This window comes from Prionailurus viverrinus, chromosome D4 (assembly GCF_022837055.1).
Source record: "Prionailurus viverrinus isolate Anna chromosome D4, UM_Priviv_1.0, whole genome shotgun sequence".
Classification (NCBI taxonomy): Eukaryota; Metazoa; Chordata; class Mammalia; order Carnivora; family Felidae; genus Prionailurus; species Prionailurus viverrinus.
Genome location: NC_062573.1, coordinates 5,012,108 through 5,035,382, shown reverse-complemented (window position 1 = coordinate 5,035,382; position 23,275 = coordinate 5,012,108). Strand labels below are relative to the sequence as shown.

The following is a 23,275-nucleotide window of genomic DNA, read 5'->3' as shown; positions in this document are numbered from 1 at the left end:
CCTCCGCACGCGCTGTGCCCTCTGCCAGGAGGGCCTCCTGCTTTCTCAGGCTGCAGAAGTCCCCCTCATCCTTCAAGCCTTAACTTGGGGACGGCTGCCCCAGACGCACCACCTCGCCTCCCTCCTGCCTGGGCTCGGGTTTAGGTGTCCCTGCTCCGGGGTCCACAGCTCCTGTGCTCACCTCCACCCTGGGACTCGCAGCCGTATCTGCACTGCCCGTCTGCCCGTCAGTTCCCTCGCTAGATGGCGGGCTCCTCGACGGTGCGGGCAGCGGCTTATTTGTCTCTGCCATCGCCGGTTCCTAGCACGGGGCCCGGGTCAGCGCAGACAATCCCGTGCTTGTTGGATGAATTATTCACCACAGACAAGGCAACAGGAGCATTTCTGAGGAAGAGGCCAACGGGGTGGAGAGCAAGACAGACAGACTGAGGACGGGAAGAAGAGGGCTGGCGGGAGGGAGGAAGGGAGAAGAGAGAGCGCGGTGTGTGCGCAAGGAGGGGCCGAGGAGGGAGGCGGGAGGCCGGGAACACCGTCTAATTAGACCACATGTGCAGAACAGCATCTGGCTCAAAGCACAGCAGTTTCCACCGCTCCTGGAGTTGTCGTGGAGACAACCACATGACCAGCCTGGAGCGGAGACTCAGGGGCAGCAATCCAGATGCACTCGTAACATATTCTGACAGAGAGCAGATGGGCAGCTATTTGCAGGGCCAAAAAATGCCAACTCCGCTCCCCTCCAGACCTGCGTGCCCTCACTGATCATTTTCATCTTGTAAAGTCATTCTCATCTGCCCTGGAACCACCAGTTCCGCCCATGTAGGAATCAGTGTGAAAGCTGCTATTTTTGTAGTTCTCCGACCATCACAACTTCCGGCCTGCTCCTATGGGTGAGGAAATGTCACCGCCTTTAACGGGGGGGGGGGGGGGGGGGGATGCTCGGCGGCTGGGCTCCACTTGCCATCGGCTCCACCCCCCACCCCTATCTCTTTCTCGATGAAGAGGGTCTAAATTCCTCACTCTTTGGGCCCTACAGAACAGATCCAGACCTGGGAGCAACGTTGTGTGAGTGTGCAGAAAACACGAGCTTTGAGGCGGAGCACTGGCCAGCCAGGTATTCACCTTGGGTATGCACTCGGTCCCTCTGAGCTCAGTTTACTTCTCTGTGAAACGGGCCTCTGTAACACCTACTTTCAGAAGACTATTACAAGGAGTAAATAATTACAGAAGATCCCTGAAAATTATAAAACTCTACATACATTTTTTTACTGATATAAAATTTCTTCACAAACCTCAAAAATTTTGAGTAGAAAGACTTACCAGCAGAGTCCTAGGAAAATGACAAAATCTTAGGCTCCGTATGAAACCATACTTTTTTGCCCACATGTGTGGCAAATGTCTCTCATTAAGGTCTCCACTGAGGTGAGAAAACACCTCGTGTTGGAGAGTCAAGCTGGGTTTGAATTCTGGCTCTGACACTTAGCGATGTGATCTTGAGCATGTAACTTAAAACTCTGTACAGCCTCAGTTTCTTCATCTACAAAATGGGAATAATCATTCTTATCTCCCGTGAGCGAATTCCACTTGCGAGAATTAATTGGGACGATATATGCAAACTGCCCAGCACGTAGTAGGCACTCAGTAAATGTCAGTTCCATTTTCCTTCTCTATTGGCTGTGTAGTCTTGGGGAAACACTCGTCTTTTCTGAGCCTCGGTGTCCTCTTCCAGAAGAGGAGGGCAAGAGGACCTACCTTGTCATGTTGCTGTTGTGTGGCTTAAAGGGAAGAATGAACATAAAACCAGCCGTGAGCATCCAGCAAGCGACTGTTGCTGTGATCCCCCCTCACCCTTACTGGAGAAATCCTTCACCCTTTTGGGAAAAATCATGTCTTTTATGTGGGTCCAGCCCGGGGCACGGATGCCACATGGTCACAAGAGAAATGCATTTCATTTCTGATGTTGGGGAAGCAGAGTGAAGGAAGGACCCCGAGCGGAGGTGTGGGTGGCCCTGGGCGCACATCAGGACAGCTGTCCACCCAGGCCCCCTGGCCTGCTGCCCGAGTACCGTGCAGCAGGCTCGTGCAGGTGCAGGGAGGCTTATTTATAAAGCACGCAGGGCTTCCCGCTGCCGCGTGCTCGCCTGCCATCACAGGTGTGGGGAAGGCCCAGCTAAAAATACTGCTAACGTGGGTTTAATGTCGCCCAGCAGAGACTAATGATTGTTTTAAGTAAATATTAATTATAAGAGTCACCCAGATAGAGTGCTGGAGTTGTGTAAATATTCCCGCATCTACATATGCAGATGAAGAGACCATTTGGGGGAGACAACTTCTTACACACCTCCTCCAAGGAGTTATTTCATGGCTGGTGGACTCTACATATTTGGGGGCGGCTTGGTTAAACTATCTGGGCAGGGTCTTGATGTGCCTGATATAGGGATTCCCTTATTTGAGAGATGATCTTCTCCAGACCAAATAGCTGATTCAGGTCTGCTGGACCCTTTACATGAGAACTTGTCACAATGGAATGCAGAACCCAGATGTGGTTCAAGGTCCAGCAGTCTGAGACGGTGTTCTGGGTCTAGGGCTTGCTAGCCGTGACCCCTTGGGCATGCTCCCCTCTGTCCCCGAGTCTCAGTTTCCACACCTGTATGGGAAGCTAACTTTGATCAGTGGTTCCTACATCTGGTATCACAAAGAGACTCACCTAGGGAGGTTTTTAAATGCAGATTCTGGGCCCCGGTTCGGACCTTTGCAAAGCTGCTTAGATGGTTCTAATGCGTTTGGGAACCTGGGGGGTGGGGGTGGTAGGTATAACAGTAATAAGAGTAACAAACGCCTGTGCGTTCTCTGTGCCAGGTACCTAAGCCTTTTACGTACACCCACTCATGTAATCCTCGTTAACAACCCCGAGATGTAGATAATGCTGCCGTCCCACTTTACAAATGGGAGACTGAGGCACAGAAATGTAAGGCGACTTCCCTGGGTTCACACAGGCAGGATTCACCCCGGGTAGTCTGGCTCTGGTCTGTGCCTGACCTAGACTGTAAGCACCACAAGGGCAGGGGCTCTGCTCCTCTTTTTCGTCACCATATCCCCGGTGCCCAGGGCAGAATCTTCTGGAGCAGGTAGTGGACATATTCATTAAACACGTAGGCACTTTTACATAGGCTGTATCACACACTATCCCAAGGAAGCTGGGATCACATCCCTGCATTTTCAGATGAAATCGAGGGCTGGACAGCGCATTAAGCAACTTGAGGCCATTTCACAGTGAGGGCGGGACTGGGATTTGAGGCCAAGCCTGGCTCACTCCTTCATCTCCTGCCATAGCCTAGTGGGACATGGTAGCAAATTCCTGGCTCCATGAGATGGATGTAAGGATTAAATGGACATGAGACGCCGTTATAGACTAAATTGCTTTTCAAATCCTTCTGATTGATGGCCTCGGTTTCTCCCAAGGTGGTTAGCTTCAAAGACAAGGGGGCTCAATGAACATTTGTTAACTGACTATAAACATACCAATTGTGACTATGACCCCACATCGTTCTTGGGAAAGAGCAGGTTCTCAGAGTCTTTTATATCCTGGGCTCTTTCACTGGGACATGTGGACAATAACAGTCCTAGGTGAGGACAAGGCCACCGGTCAGTGCTCCAGATGCTGACTTACTAGAACCTGTACTCATGACCTTTCAGCTCCTGACCTCTGTGCCCAAGGTCCCTTCTGTGATAGACAATGTTGAGAGAGGAGGGTGGGACTGTATCTGACCCAGCAGAACTTGGGACAGACCAAGCCCAGATAACCAAACTCCAACTAGCTCTGCAGAAATCCATTGTGAAAACCCAAACCTCCCTTTTACAGATGCATTATTGAGTCTTGCCAAGGCTTTTGGACATCGTCAACGGGATGTGCATCCAGGGGATGGGCGGAAGTCTGAAGTCTGTGCCTGGGGGCACCACGGTGGCTGTGACTTCCAGCCATTTCCTTGCCTGAGGCTAGTCCATGAAATAAGGACAGCCTGGCTCCCAGGAAATGGCGGGCTCGTCCTAACACCAAGGCTAGCAGGTGTCTTGTCTTTGGGAATATCAAATCACCACGACTGTCCTCCTTTCCTTGATGATGATGATGATAGCAACAATTTACTGAGTGTGTCTGCTATTCATAAAAAGTATTTATTATAATTAGAGATATACATGTTCAATTGTTTAGAGTAAAGGGCTGATATCTGAACTAACTTTAAAATGCAGTGATTAATGGACAGATAAGTCTATACAAAGTGAGCGTAGTAAAATGTTAATGGTACAGTCTAGATGGTAGGCATGAGAACGTTCACTGTAAAACTCCCGCAAGGGGACACAGAATATCAGACTTTGGAGGGGTGTGGGTGGTAGCAGGATGTGCTGTTCTATAGTCAACTTGTCCTGACGAGACTCCAACCATGACACCGTGTCATCTAATTTACTGCTCATCTAGTGACAGGAGGTATTACAAGTGAGTTATAAATGAAAAACAAACTATCGTACATCTGCTGTGAGCCTCGCACTGTTTAAGCACCGGGCTAGTAATGGCTAAACCAGTCAGGGTCCCTCCCCTGAAAGAGGTGGGGAGATCTCTCTCGCTCTCTCACGTGGGCACATACACAAATGTACATGTGACAAGCACATGGAGGCATCTACTCTCTTTTTACAGCTCCAGAAACAAAGCTCTGAAAGGTCAAGGGACTTGCCCAAGACCATGTAATGAGGAGGTGGGGGTGTGGGGTTCACATCTAGGCATGTCTGAGTCTAAGGTCTGGGTTCTTTGCTGTTGCCTGCTACCTTTCAAAAGGCCACTACCATCATCAAATCTCATTTGCTTTTTTTTTTTTTTAATATTTATTTTCTATTTCTGAGAGAGAGTGTGTGCGTGGGGGGGGGGGGGACAGAGGATCTAAAAGGGGCTCTGCAATGACAGTAGAGAGCCCGATGTGGGGCTTGAACCTACAAACCACAAGATCCTGACCTGAGAAGTCGGATGCTTAACCAACTGAGCCACCCAGGCACCACAAATCTCATTTGCTCTTGATGAGAGGAGCTACAGGGAAGAGCAGCATCCCAAGGTCACTGCCAAATTTCTAGTCCTTCTTTTCAACCTTGCCCCTCATCAGACTAAGTCCCAGCACACCAGCAATTAACAGTTTGCATTCTTTTCCCTTTCACCCAAAGGGAAACCTTTCGGCTTTTAAGGTGGCTTCCCAATCATTACCGCATTTAATCCTCACGTGACCCTAAAAGATGGCTCTGGAATTCCCGTGGTAGTTAGCAACCCATTTGAACTGTGACAGGCTGTCTGCTCAGGCCTCCACTTCCCTCTGCCCCAGGGCTCCTGGGGGCTGGTCAGTCTGGAGCATCTGGATGAGAGCTGCCCCGACAGTTCCAGGCCTTTCACTGCCCACTGGGTCTGTCTGCCCCACCAGGACCCCAACGGCCTCTTGCCAATAACTTCTCTACAGCGACCAAAGGATTCTCCCTCTTGCTCTGGTCGTACATCGGGAGCCTCCCACTTCTTCCTTTAGAAAGTAACTGCAGGGTAATCTGTGGTCCGGCCAAACACTTCAAGAGTCAAAACCATTTCAAGAACCCTCGGAAAGAGATTTTACCTAGTAATGATGAGGAGAAGGCAAGTGTCAGCTGAACTCGTCTTACTAGCAATTCATTCCCTGTGTGGATAGACCAACACAACACAATACAGCAACAATAAAAGTCAGCTGGTAACTTGGCTATTAGGAACAAAGCTGTTTTAAGAGAAACACAAGATAAGAGATTTTCTGCTTCAGGGCCACCTTCTTTACCTTCTAAAAGCTCTGATCTCCTGAGCCCTCCCTCTGACCTTGTCAGGCCGCCCGGGTTGGTTCGAGGGTCTCGCCCGGTTGCTTCCAGGCTCTCTCCACCCAATGTTGTTGCAGCGCTACCCCGAGGGATCTTCCCAAAGAGTCCCTCTGACCCCCTGATCACATCACACATGCCTAAAGCCCACACTGTTCCTTGCTGTCTTTGTGGGGGCTCCAAGGCTCTTGGTTGGCCTGCGAGCCCCCCGAAGGCCTCTCCAGCCATATTTCCTAACACCTCCCCCTGCAAACCAGACCCAGACATCTCAGTCACCGCACATTGCCTACAGCTTCGGGTACAGGGCACCGTTTCAGACCTTCCTGCTTCTCCCTTTGCCTGGAATGTCCTTTCCTCCCTTCACAAGGCTAACCTCCCAAGCCGTCCCTGTCCCCACGGCCTCCCCACTGTGGAACATCCTCTGGGCTCCCGTGAAACCCGAGCCTGTCTCTACCACATGACATATAGTTACCTGCTTACCCACTGGCCTCCCTCTCGAGGACGTAAGCTCTTTACGGATAGAGAATATCGGTTTGCGATACCTTTCTGAGCACACGGCCTCACACACAGCGGCACTGACTACCTGCGTGTTGAATGACTGAATGAACTAAGCATCCACAATCCTGTATGGGAGTGAGTCCCAGGAAATGAAGTTGATTTCTGAGAAGTAAAAGAATACCAAGATAGTTCGAAACAGACCTGCGCTATCCCAGAATTCTTCCTGAAGCAGACGGTGTCACAGCAAGGCTGCAATTATAGACGTGTGCACACACATGCACACATTGTTTAAAAAAATTCATAGAATGCACTTAACACTGACTTTTTTTTCCTATTGGAAACCTGTTTACAATCTTGTCCACTGTCAGTCTTAAATGTCACTTTTCAGAGAGATGGCTGCTGCCAGGAGAAATTTATTTTCAAATTGAATCACAGCATGTTCATGCAGAGAAGCGCCTCTTTTGAATCTCCAAATTGGAGGGAATTCAGGGAAGAGAAAGCGAGGTGATTAGAATCTGCAGAGGCTGATTCAGAAGGAAAAATTATGAGGCTAAAATATGCATGGGTGAGCTAAACAGCAGTTATTAGTTGGTGGAGACAGTGAAGGCACGGTGGCAGCTACCTAGAAACCTACAGGAGCAGCGACGATGCACAGAAAGAAGTGGCAGTGGGGGAGGGGGGAACGAAATGGCGGGGAGAAGCCTCAGCCACAGGAAGCGCACGTTTACCGAATGCCTGCCTGTGCCAGGTGCTACGGAAGATGGCTTCACGCATGCAGCCTCTGCCCCCCTAGGTGTCATTATTCCCACCGTGAAGGTGAAGACACTGTGGGTCTGAGAGGTTAAGAAACCCAAATAAGGAAACGGTAGGTCAGGTTCCGCCAGCCATGCTGCCACCAGCTAGTGACCAAGAAAGGGTTTGCCGTAGGCATCGCTGTCCCGGCTATTTGCCATATGTGGGGGGATCAAGGAAGGCTTCCTGGAGGAGGAATGCTTGAACTGAATCTGATTACGCTCCTCTGTCCCTGCTCAGAAAAGAGTTGTTAGCTTTTAAGAAAGTGGGTCTCATCTCAGCAAAGCCTCATGAGCAGGACCCCCCCCGCCCCCGCCCCCGGTGTCATGAGGTTTTGAACACGCCTGTCCTCCATGGCGGATTCTGTGCCCCTGCTGAACCAGTGTGGCCGGCACCTGTGAGCAAAGCGAGCTTGGGCCTGTCTGAACCTAGCTATCTCCCCTGGCAACTGGAGCTGATGCCGCCAACCTCAGGGGGACGCCGCCGGGACTGGAAGCGCTGGTGTGTGGCATCGGCTCAGTATGTAGGTCACCGTTATGCACGTTGTGCGTTCCACGCATGGTAGCTCATTCCCTTGGTCTGGCAAATGTGTACTCATCCTTCAGGACCCTACTCAAAGGACTCTGCCTTCCCAAGTTTGCGGGGTGGTCCTTGCCTTTCGCTCATCGATTCAGCCACGAGTTGCCAGGGTCCTGCTGGGCTCTCACGGTCAGCTACCTGAGGGTAGTAGTCAAGCGACCTCGCGCGGTGCAATTCCCACCTGGGGTAATGGCTTTGAAGGAGTTCCTGCCGCTGGCAGAGCATGTGCCAGGGTGCCAAGATCCGGTCTGGCCCGGAGGCAGCAGAAGTGCTGCCCGGGGGAGTGACGGGTGTGCTGACAGAGGAAGGCACGCAGGACCTCCCCCAGCCTCGGTGGGGTGGAGGGGTGCAAAGGAGCCGAGAACAGGGCCAAACCAGCTGGAATACAGAAACCGAGGGGCAAGGGCGTGAGTCAGGGCGGGGGGGCAGGCTGGGCCCACATCACGCAGGCCCTTCTAGGCCAAGATGTTCTAAAGCAACGGGGAAGCCCTAAAGCTTGGGGGCGAAGGGGGAGGAGTAGATATTTGCACTTCAGGTCATTCTGGCCCCCGGAATGTGTCTGCCAAAGAGGCACAGTGGAAGCAAGGCGCCCGCTGAGATGCCGCCAGGGGAACGCAGGTGAGAGACGCGGAAGCGAGGGGGCAGGAATGGAAACGGAGGGACTCAAGAGCTATTTCAGGAGGTCAGAGTTGACACGGACTGGCACGGCCTAGATCCGGCAGACGGACCATCCCCCCTACGAGGCCGAGGGCCCTGGAGAGGCGGGTGGGACCCGGTGAGAGCTCCGGCGCTCCCCTCCTTCCCGAGAGCCCAGCAGAGGCCCCGAGCAGGGGCTGTCGTGCTCACTGCTAAATCCCCGACCCTGAGGGCAGGGCCTGGCACGCAGAAAGTGCTCTCGCACTGCTCACTGTATGGACCAGGGGCTAGCGAGCCGCTCCAAGGCTAGCAGCTGGGCCCTTCTGCCCGGCTGCCTGATGACCCCTCACGGCATCCCCCAGGGACCCAGGGAACAAGCTCCAAGTAGAGCAAAGCGTGTGCCTTGCATGCTTGCCTCTGTGTGCAGACCATCTCTGTCCGGAAAGGATTGCCAGCCTGGTCCCGGGGGGTGCTGCCAGGCGCCCCGGTTCTTGTCTGACCGAATGCTTGCACACTCAGTTTGCCAGAGTCTGTCCCGCACTCCATCTGTCACGAAGCAGGCGCCCCGAGTTGATCGGCGTCACGTTCCGGGCGGCCGAGGGAGGGCCTTCTGGGGTGGCTCGGGCTCTGAGGTGGGACGGGCTGGGCTGAGGATTTCTGCCGTTCACTCTCCGTGGGACCGTGGGAAAGTTTTTAGCTCTCCCAGCCTCAGCTTGGCGTTTGTAAGATGGGGATAACACAACCTACCTCACAGAGTTGTCGTGCGGGGCAGACTTTATGCAAAGCACCTGACTCGGGGCCAGACATGTAATAGAGGCTCGGTGGTTGGGGGCTGTCACTACTGTCCTTGAGACATGGCTTTGTTTTTATAAAAAAAGGTTCATTCTCTCTCTCCTGGGACTATACAGCAAACTGGTTAGTGCATGTGCTCACCGCATGTAAGCTGTTAGATGTTCTCTTTATTCATCTTAAAGTTCGTCTAAATTGGTTAGAGTGACTTGGCTGTGCTGAGTTGGCTGCTCTGGTTTTTGGGAAGCCTGTGTGCCTGTCCTCAGAGTTTCTTACTCAGCATCCCAAGAGCCCATGCCAGGAAACTCTCTGTTTGCCCTCCAGGACATTTAGTAAGCCCCCATCTAGCAGGCCACACAGTGAAGACAGACAGTTGGACTCCGCGGGCCCACGGGTCTGGGTTTGAATCCCACCCCCCACTACCCAGGGTGGGGCAGCCCAGGGCAACCCTCTCACGCGGGGGCAAAGGGCTGTGGCGAGGACTTGACCCTCAAATCCCAGCGTCCTCTCCTCCATCAGAGCACGAGCAGAGGGAGATCCACCCAGGGATCCCTCCAGCCAGCCCTCACGCACGGTCCCTCCGCTGCCTTAAATCTTTCAGTGGATGTCCTACCTTCAGGCTGGGCGTCCCTCTGTTTGCCAACATTGACCGCAAACCTACTTTAAAAGCCATGCTAGGTCCTGGGGAGGGTGCGGGGACACGGACAGGAAGTCCAAAGTCCTCACCCTGCATCGCAGGGCCTCCTGCTCTGGTCCCCGTCTCCCCTTCCTGCTTTGCTGCCCCATAGCCCGCCCCCCGCCCCCCCAACCCTCGACTTAAGCCATACTAAAGGCTGGCAGGTCTGTGGGTGCACGGGGCATGCTCTCACTTCTGAGTCTTGCTCGGGTTCTTTCTGCTTGGGTAGTCCTTCGATGGTCATCCACCTGCCCGTAACTCCTGCCCGGTCCCAGGCTCACAGCACGAGCTCGCGTCCACCGTGGCCCCCACGGCGTGGCGTGGCGTGGCATGAAACGGAGGCCCTGGGTGAGAGTGGGGAGTACACTGGCCATAGAGGTCAGAACAACTGTCCACGTAGTTTCCTGCCTGTCGTCTCACTAGACTGTGAGCTCCCTGAGGGCAAAAGCTGTGCCTCCGCCATCTGGAGACGACCCATGTGAGTGGCGGAGCCTGGTGCGCTTGAAATGAGCAGCTGTGAGGTCTTGGGGAAATGTCTCTTTAAATCAAAAGGCTTCTTGGCGTGGAGAGAGTTAAAATCTGCTCATGCTTATAAACAAGCCCCATCTCCGCTCAGCACTATCACTGGGTGTGAGTCACAAGGCTTAGCAGGTGTGGGCAATAATTAAAGGCTTCAGCAATCTACCTGGGCAAGGTATTTTTGCCTCTTATTCCAAAGAGGAAACTCTCTCTATGGAGAGCAGAGGAGCTCATTAATGAGACTAATTAGGTGTAAAGGGGGTAGAGGCTGGCATCAGCTGCAGCTTGGAGGAGCTAATCATTAAGCTCTGTAATCTCCACTGAACACAAGCAGATCAGGCTCAGGGGCTGCGAGCAGGGCTCCCACACCTGAGTACCTGACCACAGGCTTTGGAGAGGCTGAAGGGCCTTAGCTCTCCCCCCGCCATGCTCCGCCAGGAGACGCACCACAGACACAGACACACACACACACAGACACACACACACACAGACAGCATGGGGTCAGCTTCCAGGGAAAGGAGCCAGACCATCCGAGGAGATGCCTCCCTCTTAGTGTTCACTTATCTTTGAGGAGCATGTACCGGAAGCTGCGCATTGGGTTTTTACCACAAGCTTTCCTAAACCTAAGGAATGGATCAAAGGATCTCCTTCTTGGCTTCCACATGTGGAAGATAAAACCCTCATGCCTCGATTTCCAGATTTTCTAGCCACCACGAACGTTTAGCTAGCACTGGGCACATTTCTCTTTCTGGATCTACCTCCTCCCTGGCCTGTGAGCTCAGTGACCCGCGGACAGGGGAGTGATTCCCCCTGGGATCTTCAGTGGCCGGCCTCCCAAGAAATCATCAATACGGTGGATGTGCGCGGGGTGGCAGGGAGAGAAGGGATGGAGGGGTTCCGGCACTGCCTCTTTTCTCAGCTCTGCGGTGGCTTTGGTCAAGTCACAAACGGGCCCTAATTCCCTCATCTGTAAAAGGAGCATAAGAAAATCATGGCCCAAGAGCATTCTAAAAAAATAATAAACCGTTTGTAAAAGTAGCTCACTTATATTATCGCGTGTTTAAAACTCCCGTAAAAGGAGAGAGGGGCGGATCATGACGGAAGGGGGAAAATAATTCCAATACAGCCCCCACGCTGGGCTTGAGGTAGCCAAAGGGTAGTCCTCGGGCAAGGTCACAGGAGCGGAGAGACTTACACCTGGGAAACCGGGATCTGGATGCTGGCGCCAGGGAGGGTCTGCACTGTTTTTGTTTTTTTAATTTTATTTATTTATTTTTTTAATGTTATTTTTGAGAAAGAGAAAAACAGAGTGTGGGTAGGGGAAGGGCAGAGAGAGAGTGGAGACACAGAACCCGAGGCAGGCTCCAGGCTCTGAGCTGTCAGCACAGAGCTGGACGCGGGGCTTGAACTCACAGACCGCGAGATCATGACCTGAGCTGAAGCTGGACGTTTAACCGACTGAGCCACCCAGGCGCCCCTATGTCTGCACTGTTTACAGAGTTCACTTGCCATGGCTTTTGGGCCCTGCCACCAGCCCGCCCAGGAGGCTTCGCATCTCAGCAACATGCCCTCAGAGACTCCTGGGAGGCAGGGAAGGAGGCAGCTTGGCAACCTGTCCCCCCCATGAGATCCACTCCACAGAGCACACCCCACTGATCTTCTACACCTGCAGCCATGTCCAACGGGAGCTCTCAGAAAGTCCTACCAACAGAGCCGCAAGGGTCCAGCTAACAAACTCTGAGGGTCACTTTGCTGGTGATGTCGTCCTTGTCCTTAGAGCCTCAGCTCCGACGCAAGTACCTCGGTGAAGCCCTCCATGATAACCACTTCTCCCTCCGCCCCACCACTGACCTGCTGTCCGGATGCTTCGTTCCCACATTTGTCTCTTCATTCCCATGTGAACGGAAAGTAGCAAAATCCCCTTTTCCGGCTGGGGTTCATCTTGCCAACCCACACCCAGCCAACGGGTGGGCATGTGACCCTGGCCTGACCAATATAAGGACCCATCCTCTGGTCACAGTGATTGGTTCAGGGGGGCCCAGATGTGGCCAAGCTGGGCCAAGCAGGCTCCTATGAATGTGCATGCCTCACTTCAAGCTCTACGGACCACACAGGCCCTCATGCCTCTATCAAAAAGCAAGAGAATGTTTGAAAATAAAAACTGATGGGAAAAGAAGAGCCAAACAGTGGTCAGTGAGAGATTAGCCAACATCACGGGAGCTCCTGAATCCAGCCTGCTCATAGTAAGAGAAGCCTGGGACTTCTCAGTCACATGAGCCAAGAAATTCTCCCTCCTGCCTTTTCTGCCCAAGTTAGGCTGGACTTCTATCATCTACAACTGAGAGAGGCCAAGCCAGAGTTTAACCAGGTCTAGGGCCGTTTCAGTCTGCTCGCAGGTATGTTTTTCTTCCCACCTCAATCTCACTGCTGCTACTGTCCTAAATTAGAACAGTCTCCATGGTCATTTCTACCCCCCTCCTATCTTTTCGTTATAAACCAAAGTCTCAGTTCTTGATATGAGGCAAACAAGGACATGGCAGGGCCCAAGGCTGCTTTCAGATCAATGCCTGTGGCCCCCAAATGGCTCTCCTGGGTGCAGATGTCCTGTGGACACTTTCTGGCCCCACATGCTCCTTATAAAGGCCCCTGTTTGTTTCTCAAAGTTTGTTTGTTTTTGCCCGAAGATCCCTTAGAATGTTTTCCATCATTTTCTTGGTCTGAACAAAAATCACAAAAACATAAATATACACAATATCCTATAATATCAATAGCTTTCAAATAATTGGGAAAAAGAGGAGGGAGGGGGAAACCAAAGATCTGCCCATTGAACAGTATGAAGCACTCTGAAAGCAAATGCTGATATGTTTGCAGCCTTTATGTTGTAACGGATGTATTATAACCCCCTTTTACAGATGTAGAAACTGAGGCTTGAAGAGTGTTAAGTAAGTTGCTTTCTATCACGCTTCTTGGCAAATGCATCCTTCTCCCCTCTCGAGGCCCAGTTCCAGTAGTGTCTCCCACGTGAACTAAAGCCTCTGTCCTGGAATTCCAGCAAAGTCCCCAATTCCTCCATCCGGCGGTTACCACAGGGTATCCCTCCCGTCGGTTACAGGTGCGCCTCTACCATTAGACAAGATCTCAAGGCAGAGGCTGGATTTCACTCATCTCCACATTCTATCCACCAGCACAGGGCTTGGCCCAGGGCAGGGTTGCAATGAATGTTTGCTGGAGGAAAGAAATGGATGAGGGAGTCGTGATCTGAACCCTGCTGGTTCAAATGTAAGCCAGCCAGGGCTTCCCCTCCCCCAGCTGCCTCCGTGACTGCCAGCACCTCTGAGCCTCCCTCTTGTTCTCCCCGGAGGGAGTCAGGCTGGGTAGTAGAAGTGGTTACAAGACCAGAGGGAGCACGGACAATGGTAATAAATATGTAAAACCCAGAATTCATTACATCCAGCTAATTCTAAATGCAAAGGACACCACGTCTTCTGAGACAGACCCCAATGAAGGAGTCTGGTTTGCAGCGGTTTGAAGAGTGGACCAGAATTGTTTGGTCCGACTCAAGAAATCATGCTCTTCTTGCTGGGCAAGATATTCACAAGGCTCTCCATCCACCACCCCCCACCCCCCACAAGCCTGCCTCAGTTTTAGTTCTGTAAGGGACCCTCCCTATGGTCCTGGAGAGGCCTTGTCACCTGATGGTGCTGGACTAGTGACCCTCATGGCAAGAACTTCAAAATCTTTTATTTATTTATTCATTTTAGTGTTTATGTATTTTTGAGACACAGCACCAGCGAGGGAAGGGCAGAGAGAGAGGGAGACACAGAATCTGAAGCAGGCTCCAGGCTCTGAGCCGTCAGCACAGAGCCCGATGCGGGGCTCGAACTCACGAACCCGCGAGATCATGACCTGAGCTGAAGTTGGACACCCAACCGACTGAGCCACCTGGGCGCCCCAAGAACTTCAAAGTCTTTAAAGCAGAGGATGTAGTTTTCTTAAAGAGACGGTGTTACAGAGAGATGTCTGCTTACACAAAGTAAGTTCTGTCTTCCCGGAGGGGGGGATGCTTCATAAACTAGAAATAAAGTGAGTGTCCCTCATGCAGTGCACTTGAAAACAGGCACCTTTGTGTAGTGCCTGCCTTCTTTTTCTTCAGCCCCAAAGAAAGGGAGAAAGGGCCTGCCAAGCCACCCAGGAAAAACAGCTAATGCTTACAATTCGGCCAGGCAGGAGGTCTGCAAATGCTCCCCTCTGGCCTCCCACACTCAAAACATTTGCTAGAGTAAAGGCTTCAAAGGTAGAAGTGGGAAAAAGATTTTCCCTCTGCCCTATAACAGCTGAGAGAATATCTTTCTGTTCCCTCTGCGATGCATGCGTGCGAGTGCACACGTGCACACACACACACACATACGCACACACAAACCACGTGCACACAGCTGCAGAAGAGAACCCAAAGTACACGCCTAGCTAGAAAGGAGGGGACTGGGCTTGAGACTGCAGATGAAGGTCACGCCAAACCATGTGATCTAAAGTCAGAGGCTCAATTCCTAGTTCCAAAAAATATGAAGACGAAAGGAGATTAAGACAGAGGGTGTGGGGGGCACCCGGGTGGCTCAGTCGGCTAAGTGTACCGCTCTTGAATTTGGCTCAGGTCATGATCTCATGGTTCATGGGATGGAGCCCTACCTCAGGCTCCACGCTGACAGTGCAGAGCCTGCTTGGGATTCTTCCTCCCTCTCTCTGCCCCTCCCCTGCTCTCACTCTCTCAAAATAAATAAACTTAAAAAAAAAAAAAAAGACACACAGTGTGGGTAGAAGTGCTCATTGAACTGCCAGCACCGCGGTGGGTACACAAAGGACATGCTCCCACGGACGAATCCTGGCACTTGCTGGATTACACTGATGGGTCTTCATCATCAATTATAGGAAAGACTTGAGGCCCCTATTCCTCCTCCACTAAGTCTCAAGACTCCTTCCCTGTTGACTCTGCCTTAGCGGCATGAGCTCCAAATAAAGTTCTCCACCTGCCTGTGGTACCGAAGGCCCCGGTTAAATCATGTATTATTATTATTTTTTTTAACACAAAGGTGAAGTTCAGACCTTACCAGTCATTAACACTTTAGTGAAAAGGAGTCCATCCATTTGGTGTCTAAAACCAGAAGAAGTCATACCATATTTTGTGTTCCCATTCTTAATAGGGGGTAAGTCAGCTTGGGGGTGAGACTGGGTGGGAGAAGTGGAGGCTACTTTAGATACAACACAGGCTGGTGTTCATGAGACATCTGGAAAAACCCAGTCTTCGTGTGGGCAGAATGGACAAACATGGGCTAAACAACCACAGCTGGATAATGGGTTTGTAGCTGTTGTTAAAACTGTTGGCCAATGTGCTTGGCGGGCAGTAGAACTCTCTACTTTGTTCTAATCTCGACCAACATCATCGATAGTGACTTAGAAACATAGAAAATGCTGATCAGATCTGTAAAGGAGCTGGTGACAGTAAGGATTAAAAAAATTCTCAGGAGACTGGAACCATGGGCTGAAACTAACAAGTTGAGATGTATTTGGGACAAATGTAAATTTCTACACTTAGGTTCAAAAAAATCAACTCTAGATATACTAGTCAAGGCTGACCTGTTTTAAAAGCAGTTTATATGGTAGGTGTAAAAGAGGCAGAATTTTATGTTTGGTATGTGTTCAGCAATGGCCCACGTGTGATACGGTTCAAAAAAAGAATAATGCAACCCGTAACCATTCACAGAAGTAGACAATCTCAGACTGCACTCAAGGGCAGTGGAGTCTAATTGAACAATAATGCGAGTCACATACGTAATTTTAAGTTTACTAAGTAGCAAGTGTGGAAAGTAAAAAGAAATGTGGGAAATTCTACACTTGATCTTGGCCAAAAGGCCGAGAAGCAATAGGGAAATTCTGATATATTACATTTTACCCAGCGTATACAACATTTATAATTTCAAGCTGTAATCTATATAGGAAATTATTAATGAGTTTTACATTCTTTTATTCATACTAAGTCTTAGACATCTGGTGTATATTTTACCCTTACGGCACATCTCCACCCGCACTAGCCACTCTTCACGCGCTCAGAGGCCAAACACAGACGGCGGCTCCTGGATTGGACACCGTACGGCTAAAGTAAGGTTGAGGGGTCCACTGAGTTCTGTTCTCGTCAGCCACACCTGGAGCATCTGGTGTTCCAGACATTTGAGGTTGGACAATGGCAAAGCATAGCCCTCCAGAGACCAGGTGAAGAACTGGATGAGAAGGCTCAGTCCAAAAGGACTGTGCCCCTCTAGTACCAGTAGAAAAATCACCAACGATACTGATGTTACGTGACTACCAAGGGAAAAAAACAAAAACAAAAACAAAAAACTAGGACCAGTGGATGAAAACTGTAGGAAGATTTTGGCTCTGTAAAAGTAAGTTTCCCCAACATCAAAGGTGTGCCAGCAGAAGCCAGCTGACCCACAAGAGAGTGATACACGCATCAAAGTTGCCTACCAACTCTGGGATTCAAGGCTTGGAGACACTAAGTACGACCGTCAAGTAAAATGACTGTCTAGCCAACAGACCAGAACATACACACCCAAAGATGTCTTCTCCTTCAAGTAGTCTTCTTGGGAGGGGGCAGGTCTATTCCGGCCAAACCTCACAGGCTGCCTGTATAATTCTGGTTGTGGGAAATAGGGATCGTAGGGCCTTACTTTGTATAGTTCCAGCCCTCAAGGAGCTTGGAAGCGAGTGCCTGCAGTGAACATTCCCAGAGTAATGTTGTCGGCGTGCTGGCCCTCAGCTGACTATGGTGAGCAGAAAGTACTAGACGGGTCTCTGAGGCCCTCTCCACGTAAGACTCTGTGTGAGTGCCCCTCTTGCCATCTCACGGAAGAAGAACACTTCAGTTGCCCTTATGGATTTCCAGGCCGGAGGGGCCTCTGGCTCATCAAAGATCCTGGGAAGCCCAGAGCTTTGCTTTGAAGGTCTCAGTACCCATTGGTCATCTCTACCTGAACGTGCCATGGACACAACAACAGTAACATGTCCCAGACGCGGCTCCTTCTCTGTTACTCCAACCCTCAACATGTTCCTCTGTGAGTCCAGATTTGGGGGAGCTCGCCATTAAGCTAGTCAGCCCTCTCTGACCTGGGTGCTGGGCCTCAAAACCCTCACGTGGGGGACCTCTCGGGGAAGGACTTCCTTTCCTTTCCCAGATGTTCATATGGGTCGCTGTGTGTCAGGCTCTGTGCTGGGCACCAGGGACCACCAAGGACGCTAATGGGGATGGGGCACCTGTCACTGAGGGGCTTGGACATTAGGTAGAGGCTTGCCTGGGCAGAAAGGAGGCCAGAAAGAAGGCGCCCATCCTACCTGGGCTGTCAGCGTAAGTGTCACAGAGGAACAGAGGGTGGTGACACTGGTACTAAGCTTGGAAAGCCCGGTTCTGCAGACCCCGCGGGGCGTCTCGCCTACAGAGATGAGCAGGAACGCAAGAGGAAGAGCTGGGGCCTTTGGGAACAAGTGTCTCCACAAGGGGCCTGAGGGTGACGAGAGGAGACCGCGAAGTGAAAAGAGATCGCTGACCAGGTCGTGAAGGTCTCGGATGCCCGGCCAAGGAGTTGAGACATTATCCTGTATGGACCAGGGGACAGAGGAGGGTTTTAAGATCACATCTGTCAGGAGTAAGTGTACACTTTTTTATTATAAGAATTTTTTTGTCCTGCCTTCATTTTAGTAAAAATGAAGCATTATGGGGCTGGCAAATCATTTCTGCATCCCAAAGACAGTGCGACATGTGATAATGACTGTGAAGCGCGGCTAAGCCTGTTAGCAAGAATGACCAGGGAGCGAGAGGCAGGAGTGATGCATTACCCTCCACCATCGTCTCTTTGTTTGAGGATCATTAGGAAGGGAACCATTAGAAAAACGCCAGCCAGGTAATAGGAGGGAAACAGGTCTTGGCAGGGCTGTGTTTCCCATGGAGAAATTAGCAAATAAAATTCAGAGAAGAAAGCGGGGGCTTCTGGGCTCACCCTGTGGGGCTCCTGGGGAATAATGGCACATGTGGCTCCCACCTGAGGAACCCTTGATGAGGCAGCAGACGTGTCCGACATTCTGTGACAGGCTTCGGGTGAGCAGAGCGTCCTTCCCAGGCAGGGCCGTGGTCCCCAGGCCCATCACCCCTGGGGCCCTCTTCCAGGCACCGGGTGATGCACCAGGCATGCGTGACGACTAAGGCACCACTTGGTCCCCAGGAAGCTCACACTCCCTGATGTGGTGGTATCCGAGCCTGGAGAGAGGCAGGGCGGGCCTCGCCTCGTCATCCCCATCCCATAACTCTGGGCCATGGCGGGGAGGGATGCCGTTTACTCACACGCCCATTCCCTGCTACTTGACTTACACCAGGGTCCTCTTGTCATTGCAATCGTTCAGGAGATCAAGAGCATAAGAGGAGAGGCGACTCACTGGTCAGAATGAAAACCGAGAACTGCCGTTATGGCAGATGGGGGTTATCCAGGGAGTGGGGCTATCACATCAGCAACTCTCTCTGGCTTCCGGTACCCCCAAATCCAAGAGTCTCCCAGGGCGCCTACCTTAGGCCAGGAGCTAGGGAACACAGAGGAGTAATCACAGCCTGTGCCCTAAGCTGTCCCGTTGGGGCTGGCATTTCTAACCGGGGTATGCATACTTGAAGAAATGTAGCTTGGCCAAGGACCTGATTTCTGGGGGTCAGAGTTGGACACACTGCCTTCAGGGCATCTGAGAAGTGCACCCGGGTGATGAAGAGCTGCCTGAGTTACAGGTGGGAAGGGACAGGGTGCGGAGAGCGACGGAGGAGACAGTAGAGGCCAGGAGACCAGAGGGTGACAGCTTGTACCACCATCACTTCACGAACAGCTTCTGGCCCTCTCTCCTGGTGGCAGTTTGGATAAAAAGGAGACATCTCAGGGGGAAGGAGGGTGGTGATCTGTCTCTGGGACTCTAGGAACAGCCCGTCCCGGTTTCTGGGGAGGTGCCCTCCACCAGAGGTGCTACCTCCTAGGGATACAGAACCGGGCAGGTGGCCGGAGGCTCGTCACATTTCCTGGCAGTGTGGCAGGGATTTTCATGTCACCTTGTATTGCTAGAGGAGGTTCCAAAGAGGAGACTGGATCTCCCCCGAGCTTTCCCACTTAGCTGATTCTCACACTGGTTCTCCAAAGGAACCAGGAGCAGTGTGGCATACAGGCCACGGAGTTGGCCTAACTTGAGTCTGACTCTGGATTCTGACACCTACCAGCAGCCAGGGGAACCTGGGCATACGTAACAACGGCATCCTCTTAAATCAAACCTGACCCGTCGTGAGGCTGACAGACAGAGCGGGTGCTACCTCCATTTCACAGATGAGAAAAATGAGGCCAAATGACTTTTGGGGGATTTACATGGCTTTTAGGGAGTAAATCTAGGGCTAGAATCCAGGAACCTTATTGCTGAGTTCAAGATTTGTCCACAGCCTCTCGGGAGCATTGGCCAAAGGTGCCTCAAGGTCGCAGAACACACCCTCGAGAGTGCAGCTAAGAATTCCATTCCAGTTTGGTCCTAGATGGATCATTAAGGCAGCTCCTCCCAGTTCAGACCACCCTGCACGGCAGCCTCTGTCTAGAAGCCCCCGCTCACTTGCTAACTTTGTAGCAAACTCCTACTCGTCTTTCAAGATCAGCCTCTTAGGTTCTCTTCTGAGAAGCCCTCAGGCTTCCCTTCTCTTAAACATCCATCTGTTCCAATCCAGCACCGCCTCATTCTTTCCTTTCCCTTCCCTTCCCCCTCCCTTTCTTTCTTTATGTCTGTCCCTCACAGGACTTGAGGAGCTCAGGGATGAGGGACTGTGCCTGATTCATCTTTTTGTCACCAGCTATCAGCAGTGCTGGACACACGATGGGAGCCAGGTGAACGCTTCGTAAGACTCAGGGGGTTCGGAGAGCTAGAGATACCCCCAGGATGACAAACTTTCATTACCACCAGCACCTCTTCCCTCCATGGGTAGACATTCAGATAGCCCATATGGCTGAGTTATAACCCCACGAGACAAAGGCCACTTTTTCTCCTCAAAGGAAAAATGTAATAAACCATGGGTATTCCACATTGCCACTTTCTCCATTGTGAAAGACCTTTTAGGGTGGGTGGGTGGGTGGGGAGGAGGCAAGATATGAGGTCTGAATGGTCAGAGATTATGATACTTCCTGAAAGAACCCCCAGATCAATACTGAGCCAGCGATGCCCCCAATTCCTTTGGAAGGATCTAACCTATTGGTTAAACTTTTGAATTCGTTGAAAGACAAGAGAGTCCTGCTCTTAGAGACTCCTCCAGTGTTTGTCCATGCCTTTCTTTCCAACATCCCCCTCTGAGCGGTCTTCATGGCTCATGACTAGTATGGAAAGTAACTCTCCGAGTGTTTTAAAGCACTATTTTTCTATTGTTTTAATGGCCCCAATAAGGGCACCATTGTTCCTTAGCGGTATACACGCTTCATTCTAGTAATTAGCTGTCAGAGAGGACCCGACAGCAGCCTAATGTTGTCCGCTCAAATCATATTAATGAAATGCAATCCACTCAAATGTCCTGAATGCATATCTGTAATTGCATTAAGCAGAGAGACTGGGGACATCAGGATCAAACTTCAGTCTCTGAACACAGCGTTACGATCAAGCACATTAATCCATTATTTCTTCAGAATCTGACAGCCAATTAATATACCAGGCCTTCATACACCAGGCAAAGGATTGATGTCCCTGTCATGATTTTGTTTTTAAAAAAACCATTAAAATGACTGTTTGTACTCAGGGACGTCAAAGTAAATGCTGGGTGTAATGTTTCTAATCAAAATCAATTGCTCAAAGGTGGAAAGGTAAGAAACAAACTTTAGAGGAGCACTGTCATCGCTCCCAAAAAAGGAAATTTAAAGATCTCAAAGTCTCGCTGCTTTCCTCTGGAGCTTTACCCAAAAAAAGTAGCTAAAATTAAGTTCCAGTCAGAGTTCAAAAAACTCCACTTCATCAAGTGATTCTGAACAGGACACGTTCGGCGCGGGTTCTTTTTTATTTTTCACACAACCAGGTCGTCCTTGTTGAGGATTTCACCGGTATTTACAACTAAGCACATGAACACGCCAAGCGAGATGGCTGGGCCCGGAGTCCTCCCGCTTCCCTCCACAGAACACACTTGGTTAATTACCGAAGCCGCCTCACACAAACTAGACCTTCTGCCGGACCAGGAAGCAACAATGAGACAAAATACCTCCTCAGGAAATGTGCAGAGCCGCGCAAATGTCCTATGAATCAGCCCCACTTGTAAGTGCGCGCAGGTCAGCGGTGCATCCAGGACCACGATAAAATTTTCATTAGAAGCCGCTATTAGGACGTTGTCCTTCGCGTGCTGGGGGGCACCGTTTCGGTGAGGCCGCTCACGTGGGGCTGAAATCCAACTCATTTCGGGTTCAGGACCGGAACGTGCATCCCTCGGTTTCCCAGTATCTGGACCCCATTTGCTTGTTCCGTGCAGTCTCCTGACCTCTTCTGGGCTGTTCTAGCTACACGGCCACCCGTGCAGCTCGCCTCCATGACAGGTGGAGTGACAACTTTCCTGGGGTGACAACGTTCAACACTGAGTCCCTGCAGCCCCTTTTTGGGCTGGATTTGGCATGCCCTCCGCAGGGCTCCATAACTTCCATGCTCCCCTTCACTGGGCAGCTCCTGATGCCGTTTTGGAAGCGTTTTGGGGAGGCTGACCCCCTTTACCCGAACGTGCACAGCCAGACCAGAGGGGTGACTGCTAACGCGGGGCTCGGCATGCGGCAGGGACTCAAGGAAAGCTCACTGAGTCCGCTGGCATGAGTGTTTTGGAGGCCCTTGATGCGATCTGCTACCCTGCTTCCCTAGACGAGGGCCTACGGGCATTATTCCGATCGTAAAAACAGTACGCTGAATCCATCTTCTGTGGCTAGCCACACAAATATTGTCTGTTTTGAGTTTTAGTTCCGCAGACCCGTCTACCTCCCACCTAAAAAAACAAAAACAAAAACAAAAAAACCCCAAAACAAAAACCAAAAACCAAAAAACAAAAAACAAAAACTCCACTCCTCAAGTTACATCCCAAACCTTGGGAAATGGGACACGGATTTTATGAGCAGAACCACAGAAGTAGCAGTTGCCTCCTCAAGCCAGACCCCACGCTGGGAGAGGGAAAGGCCGTAATTACCGGGCAAGGAGTCCGAAGAATGTCCGTGGAGACGGACGCGCTACGGAAAAAAGATGGGTGCGATTTTAGGGTTCGTGTCAGAAAGACAGTTTTAATAGAAGAATTTACATGCTGACCCTAAGAGATGGTTTAAATATGTCCAGCCTTGAATGCAATCACCGCGGGGGAATTCTAATTATAAAGAAGGGTTTTGTACAACACGGAAGGGTAGGGAAAGACAAAGGGACACTTGACATTTGCAGAGTCCTTACTCTGTGCACTCGGCACACACTAGCTTTACACACATTGCTCGTTCGCCTCCACGACCGTTCCTGTGAGGCAGGAATTAGTGTCCCTGAAGGGGCTCAGGAAGTAAGGGGACTTGGGCAAGATCACCAGTGCACTGGGCCAGAGCAGAGTCCGAGATCACCAGTGTGCCGGGCAGGAGTGGGGCTGGGAAGTGAAAGTCAGGTCTTTCTTGTTCCGAGCCCATCCTTTCTCTCTCTACCATACTCTGACAAAGGTCAACAATTTTCCTCTGAGAGGAAAGAGAGGAAAGAGAGCTTTCACTATCAATGAAGCAAAAACACCATTCACAAAATCCTGGAGCTTGGAAGGAGGTACATAGTAAAGATGTGAGCACAGAGGAAGGGAGGGAGTCAGGGCTTCGGGGCCCGGGACGCTGGCATTCAACTCCTGGC

The 23,275-nt window shown here is 51.2% G+C and overlaps 1 protein-coding gene and 1 pseudogene across 15 annotated transcripts in view; both read right to left on the bottom strand.

Annotated features, from left to right (window-relative positions):
- DENND1A (DENN domain containing 1A) overlaps positions 1-23,275 on the bottom strand; it is a 513,319-nt gene that overhangs the window by 81,039 nt on the left and 409,005 nt on the right. The gene's annotated exons all lie outside the window — the stretch shown is intronic.
- On the bottom strand, positions 16,119-16,267 carry LOC125151064 (uncharacterized; annotated as a pseudogene).